Below are 7,136 nucleotides of genomic sequence, written 5' to 3'. Positions count from 1 at the left end.
TTTTAGTAACAGGTTCCCATGGTGGTGGGATTCAAACTGTGGTGTAGCGCCAATGGAGCTGGGCGGGGCACGACGGGGGCGTGGCCAGGCATTCCAGGGGCGAGGCATTCCTGGGCGGGGCTGTGGCAAGGATGCAGCTGCTGCGCCGGTCCTTGGGCGGGAAACAAATGCACGCAGGCACAGGCTGACACGCACGCTGGTGCACCTCCTGCTAGACTGCTTCAAGTTCTGCGTGCTACTGCTGAGAGGAGGGGCGTAACTAAGGCAAAAATCACGTGGCAAAATCACCAATTAGTAACCCCCTCTCGGCACACACAAATAATTAGTAACCTACTCTCAGGAACCTGTGAGAACCTGCTGGATCCCACCTCTGCCAATCTGGAAAGAACCCGTGTGGTGTAGTGGATGAAGCACTGGACCAGGACCTGAGATAGCCAGGTTCAAATCCCTACTCTGCCATGAATCTTGTTGGGTGATTTTGGACCATTCACTCTTTCAACCTAACCTGTTTCAGAGTGTTGCAATGATAAAATGGAGGAAGGCAGAAATGTGTATTTCCTCCATTCCTCTTGGAGAAAGGGTAGAATAAAAAAGGGGACAGAAGTACCACAACTGACAGAATTGAACTGGCAGTGGTACTGCTGTGTACAAGAGATTGTTGATCTGTAAAACTCACTGCCACAAGATATGTTGAAGACCACTATACAATAGGTTGGACAAATTGATGAAGGACAGGTCTATCATTTGCTACTAGCTATTATAATTAAATGAGGACTTCTGGATTTAGAGGCATAATGCTCATGATTATCAGATTTTGGGATGCAGTTAGCAAGTGGAAGCTGTTGTCTTTGGGTCCTAGATGTTGACTTCCTATTTGCATCGATTAGATGATGTTAGAAGGATGCTGTTGGATTATTCTAATCCAACATGGCTACTTCTAGGTTCTTAGAAAATCTTGAATCTGCCCATAACCACTTTTTACCATGTGTAGTAGAATGTGGGACTGGGTCATGAAGTATCTTTCCTGATCTTTTGACTCGTGGTTAAGTCCTAAGATACTGTCTAAGCGAGACATAGGATGAGAGAAAAGAAAATGCAGAATGTACGTATCAGTTGTCTCTGCCTGAATATGGCAGGATTTCAAATCCAACATCTGGAAGGGGAACTCAGAACTGAAAAAAATACATTAGCATTAAAAATGAAAATTGCATACATAGAGATATTTTATTTATAGATTTTAATGTTTTGAATCTATCGTCCTAGCAGCAGCTCAGGCTGAAAGTACATTTTCCCAGTTCTTTGACCTGTCCTGGGCTGGATTTTTGCCATTTGGATTTAACATCTAAAATATCAGTTAAACGCGACTCCTGCAATAAATCTATCCAGTGAGAATCCACTTGGATTTCTGATTATGAGTCTCAAAATCCTTCACCTTTTAGAGTGGTAAGGCACTGTTTGCAGACCGCAGGCTGATTCATAGAGCTCAGTTCTAGTCAACAAGGCCATATGCAAAAGTGGCAGTTGAATGGTTTCTCTGAGAGATGAGGTTGTGTGGGAGGCAGTTTGGAAGACAAAGGGCGAATCTATGGGAGGAAGACTTTTTTTTTTTTTTAAGGGCTGCAGGTTTGGAAGTAAGCCTTTCAAACAGGGTTGCTGTGAGGACAAAATGATGAAGGGAAACTGTGCTCCTGGGAGGGCGGATGGGACAAAAACTAGTTGTGAATGACTGCTGTTGGCTACCGAGAATGCAGTATCCATCCATACGTGGATGCGGCTTTACCTGAGATATTTGGCTGGAATGGTTTCACAGGGTGATCAGCCCCCTGGAATGTTAACCTCCTCTTCTCCGCTACTGGCTGCCCTGCACAGTAGTCCACACCAGGTATACTGCACTGATATCGTACTTTGTAATACACATATTGCTGCAAATGATGGCTAGAAGCAATGGCTGCAACAAACATAATCTGGATCGTGAATAAGAAGTGAGTGAACCAGACGTTACAAGTGTGAAGAATAACCCTTATATGTATGAGATCATAGTGATCTCTGTCTCAGAATATGATGTACCCAAATATAAAGTTCCAGTGAAATCACACCTAGAATTCTGGGAAAGTAAAACATTTCTCAAGAACTTGATAACTCGTTTCCTGCCCTGGCTCTGCTTCTGCTTTGTTACATGAAATGTCTCTGGTTTCTAGCACTTCACTTTCTTGCGGTGCAGGCTTTATTCCATTAGCATGATTTAACATTTGTGGCTGTATATGCACATAGATCAGATTGTATCTTAGCTCCATGTTATGAATCATAGTAAACAGTTCTGTTGAAAAATGTTGTGGCTGTGATGTGAAGTCATAGGACAACCCTGACTTCAATTGTGAATGGGCAATCATTTGATAGAGTAGTTTTGGGAGTGAGAAAACGTATTTGTGGGAATACCCTTAGACTCGAGTCTGCAAGCAAGTAAGATGTGACTGTGGATTAGATTGTTATACTGCAATAATTAATAATCTTTCAGAGCAGCCAGGGTGACTGATGTTCTGCAAAAATAACTGATGATCCCTAAATCAATCTCCACCATAGAGGTTTACAAAACATGACAATCCTGGGTCTACTGATGCAAATAAAGATTTCTTACTAGCTGATATTGTAAGATTCCTTTCAAATTTGAAGATATCTGCTACATGTTCAATATTATTTTGGTGTTATGGATCAGGTCTGGAGCATGAATTCACCTGCCCAGGGCCCCTGCAGCCAGGAATCCAACCATGAACTGATGCAACAAAACCGAATGAGAAAAAAATAGGCATTTTTTGTTCATAGACAAGACAAAAACAGAGGACCGGGGTGCTGTACTGCTAACGAGAACAGGGGTCTGAACAGCCCTATTGCCTTCAGTGCCTAAACAGAGCTCTGAGACCTATTTATAATTGCATCATTATCCCACCATTCTTCAATTATGAAATTGTAAGTAGCTTATGCAAAAGTCAGAGGAGGCCAGGCCAGCTTAGATCAGCAAGGTTGCTGGATCAGTCACGTGTCTTGTAACCATATCCCAGCACTTATACATACAAGCAGGTGACACACAGTCTAGTCCTCAGACTCAGCAACTGAAGCTCCTGCTGATTCAAGCCCCAGATCTCCATAATAGCATCACACATCTCTTATGAAATGTCTGTCACCTCCTTTATAAGCTGCCCCAACCATCCTTCTAATTTTTCTCAGCTACTTGAAAGCGAGACCATGAGTGTGGAAAATGCTGTCAAGCTGCAGCCAACATATGGTGACCACATAGGGTCTTCAAGACAAGAGTCATTCCAATGTGGTTTGCCTCTGCTTAGTGACCCTGGACTTGCTTAGTGGCCTCCCATCCAAATACTGAACTTCTTAGCTTCCATTTACTGATGAGGTTAGGCTTGCCTGGACCATTTAGGTCAGGGTAACCATGAGAGGGTGTGGCCTCAAATAACCCAATGAAGAGCCTGACTGGAGGGGTGAACACGCTGGAGGGAAACACAGGTTCCTCTCTAAAAGAGACATGCAGTCTTTCTGCCATCTGCTTTGAGGGTGTTAGCCTAAATGAGTCACAGGATCAAATTTATTCTGAAAAACCGAAGGCACAACTCTTTTCTGTGCAACCAATATCCTTTGCTAGCCTACGTTCATAATGTTTTCCCCCATACCTCCAAAATTTAAAATGTATAAGAAAAGTCAGCAAGGGGACAGATATTACAGAATCAACTGGCAACTTAGGGGTTGGTAAAGTACCCCAATGGCCACCCTCAACCTACCTCCTACCTTTGTAGGACTTATTAACATGCTGGCATAGTGAAAATTGTGAAGACTCCCAGTCGCTACCCTCACAATTCCTCAGCAATTACCCTGTTTCCCCGAATATAAGACATCCCCTGAAAATAAGATGTAGTAGAGGTTTTGCTGAAGTGCGAAATATATGGCATCCCCGAAAGTAACACGAAGCAAAGTTTTTGTTTGGAAGCATGCCTGACAAACAGAACACAGAAAAATAAGACATTCCCTGAAAATAAGACATAGTGCATCTTTGGGAGCAAAAATTAGTATAAGACACTGTCTTATTTTCGGGGAAACACGGTAGTACTGCTAATTACAGTAGTACCTCTAGTGGTAATTCATGCTCCTCACATACTTATTTGGGGCAAAAGTCCATTTTTTAAATAAAGAGAGTTATTGACTCCAGGCTGTGTAATTCATACAATATGGGAACAAGACTCCTAACAGACAAATTCAAGAATATAACCAGAGGGTTGGTGGTAATATCAGCTTGCCAGTATTGGCTGCTTCTAAAGGAGAAATGTTTGAAGAAGCCACCACACTTTTGGTTCCAGCTAGACTTTCTTCTAACTCAAAAACCAGGCCTCCTGTGAAAAAACACAGCTATCCATCTGCCTTTCCAGGGACCCATACCAAGCACCATAAATGGGAAAAAGGATTAGGAGTTCTTTGAGGAATGAGATCGGAATGACCAAGAAGCCTTAATAATATTAATCTCAACAACAACATAGGCAGCAGCGTGTGCTTTGCAGGATCCTCTCCCCTTTTGGTTGCTTCTTTCTCCCAACACAGGCGCCCACCTTGCAAGGTTTGCCAGGCTCTAAGCAGCTGCCATCTGCATTCCCCCTTTTGTGTTCTGAAAACATTTCTCACTGATAAGCTGCAGACATGTCAGCACAGAAGAAATCGTGTCAAAGGGAGCTGTACAAGGACAAAGTGTGCGCACAAAACAGCCTTCGTACAGCAAAACAGTGGCGCGTAGCATACTGTCTACAAAGCCATAACTCCCAGAGAGAAGACTAGTACTGGCCCCTTTCACTTCGAGTGGGAGTTCATTTCTGCAAGCCTAAAACAAAGGCAGACATTCCCTGCTTTTCCTTGAAAACAGGGAAAGCGACAACCTTTAAGTCACCTTTGTTCTGCTAGCTGAGCCCATGGTTCTTCAATAACTTGATTACTGTAGTAAGAAAGTGTTTAGCATGTTATGCAGCTGAACGGAGGCATGTTTATGTCAAATGGATTTCAATGGGACCATTAAACATATGTGAAACTCTTCTATTGAAATCTACAGGATTTAAAAGTGCTTCGGCTTTGACTGAATAGTGTTGCTCTTTATGTAAAAAAAAAGCCAAACCAAGCCAGATACTGCTAAGCGTAACTAGAGTGGATTAACTGGCATTCCATGAAATGGAATCAGTTGCATTCCTACAAAGGTTTTCATACATTAGGTAAGCTGGCAATTCCATTAAATATTGGCTTGGATTGTATTTAGTGCAAGCAGAATGGCACTTGCAGAAGCGAACTTTGCAGCCTCCTTCCTTTCACTGTGGGCTGCTGTACCCCTCCCCCCAATCACCTCCCCCCACCCAGTGAGCAAACCTTTAGGAACAGCACAGAATGAGTCCTAGCCCAAAACCACTATTTCTGAGGATTTGTTAAAAAGGATCGAAGACTTGCCAGTGGGAGAGACCAATCAGTTGCTATGATAAAAACAGTGAAGATTGGAACCTCCACATTTTGAGACAGTATATCTGAATGATGTGCTTGTGAACTTCTCATGAACTTTCTTCAGATTTAGAGGAGAGTCTTTGCTTTTATTCAGAAAGCAACATTAGGTACTTACAGTGATCGATTTCCTCATCTGTTTTTTTTTAAATAGCTAAAGCTAAAGATGAGAGACAGGTTGCCTCTCTTCCAGCTACGGCCTGCATCTCCCTTGATGTGTCAAAAGGTGCCAGTTCTGTCCCCTTGAAGCCTCTCTACAGTAAGTACATGTGGTATAAAATTTGCTACGATGTTAATAGAATAGGAGGCAATAAGTCTTCTATTTCCCCTGAAAACTGTTGTGATAATGTACAAGCCACGTGGCTTACCACAGTCCTTTCTCAAGAATCTCATATGCAGCAATGACCTCACCAAATGGCATTAAAAATCACAAAACTGCGCAAGCTTCTCCGGGGAAACAAAAATAGCCGTAGAACCTCAAGTCCACTTACAAGGGCAGAAACCAACAATCTCTTTGTCCTTCCTGTTTCTATGGAACAACATTAAAGCCCTCTACCAGCATAATGTATGTATTCAGAGTTGCATAATTCTTAGTTGCCATAGTAACAAATACTCTTTTAAAACCTTAATTAGAGACATGCAAGAATGGTGGTTGGAGGGAATACTTCACCTCTGCTTAGGCAGGGAGCACAATCCAGGCTTAATACTGTTCTAAGCAACTGATTCCAGCTATGCTGCTATTTGTCACTACAGCTATGCTGCTATTTGTCACTACCTTCTCTCAAAAATCTGTGGCAGGCGGTTTAAAAAAAGGCCAGTTTGAATCCCCCTCACAGCCTTATTAACATTAATCTCTCTTTAACTCTCTTCACACAGGTTTAGGTACACTGGCAAGTAAAGGTAGTGGTAGTCCCTAGTTGTCAGCTGTCTCACCTCCTAATTGGTCGAAAATCCCGACCTCTTTCCAAACATGCGGTCTTCTTTCCCAGGTGTTGAGGGTGGTGGTAGAGGCAACACTAAGCTCTCTTCTGCTCAACCACCTACAGGTTGGAGGCCAGCAGCCAACAGCCCACCAGCCAGCTGGTCAATGTCAGCTGGCCCTTTAAGACTCAGGCACTCATTGGCAGCTGGCCCTTTGACAGCCAGATGTCTGACAATCAGCTGTTGGAAAGCTTCACACTGGGAGTGGGAAAGGAAAGAAGCAGAAATTGCACAGGGGGTGCTGTTGGTCCCTCGCAGGCTGGGCCACATCTCTGTCAAGTTAGTTTGTACAAGGAAGCCAAGGAAGAGACCAACTCTGACTCCCAGCTAATAAGAGAGCAGAGTTATAAAACAGATGATTAGGGAGGTACCCACAGAGGCAAAGCTACAAGGGGACCAGGAGTGCACGCTACACTGGGCATGTGCCTGGGGGGCACAAAAATTCAGTTGTTGGCTTGCAGGGAGTGCAGTTTTTAGGCTAGCAGCACCAAAATTTCAGCTTATCTTTAAGAGACTCTCCTGATGATACCACCCAGGTTTGGTGAGGTTTGGTTCAGAGCATCCAAAGTTATGGACTCCCAAAGGGGGTGCCCCATCCCCCATTGTTTCCAATGGGAGCTAAT

This window comes from Sphaerodactylus townsendi, linkage group LG09 (assembly GCF_021028975.2).
Source record: "Sphaerodactylus townsendi isolate TG3544 linkage group LG09, MPM_Stown_v2.3, whole genome shotgun sequence".
In the NCBI taxonomy this organism is placed as follows: domain Eukaryota; kingdom Metazoa; phylum Chordata; class Lepidosauria; order Squamata; family Sphaerodactylidae; genus Sphaerodactylus; species Sphaerodactylus townsendi.
The sequence above is the reverse complement of the archived record's forward strand: the minus strand, read 5'-3'. Positions refer to the sequence as shown.